The sequence below is a fragment of the Vigna angularis genome, chromosome 2 (genome assembly GCF_016808095.1).
Source record: "Vigna angularis cultivar LongXiaoDou No.4 chromosome 2, ASM1680809v1, whole genome shotgun sequence".
Classification (NCBI taxonomy): domain Eukaryota; kingdom Viridiplantae; phylum Streptophyta; class Magnoliopsida; order Fabales; family Fabaceae; genus Vigna; species Vigna angularis.
In genome coordinates, this window is record NC_068971.1 from 30,330,101 (window position 1) to 30,330,628 (window position 528).

The following is a 528-nucleotide window of genomic DNA, read 5'->3' on the forward strand; positions in this document are numbered from 1 at the left end:
TTTTTTTTTAAGTTTCACTCATCTATGCAATAACATGTCAACACTTGTTTGCTTTTGTCTTTTAATTACAATATAGCACTAAAGTATTATGGTGATTAATTTTATTGTTGGTGAAAGTATTATCAAGGTGAATGATGAAAATCTTATGATGTTATTTGAAATAAAGTTTGCGATTACTTCTCAAAAACATTGATAATTAAACATGCGTGATCAATAAAGTTTGAAATATCTTCCATAACTTATTATTCTCCACAAGATAACGTTCCACTAAAAGAAACAATGTAAGTTATACTCATGAGTAAAATAACTATGTATACATAAATGATTTTCCAAAATAAGGATGTTGAAGAAGGTTGTTTGTATATTAAATATTGAGATAAGATAGAACTTATTTAACATTTTATATCGAGATAAACTAAATCCTGTAAGAGCAGTTTATCTAGCTAACAAAAGGTTAGGTTCTAAGGTTAATTAAAGATTACGTACTATAAAAGGGTTAGTGCCTTGTAGGATGATAAATCTGATGAA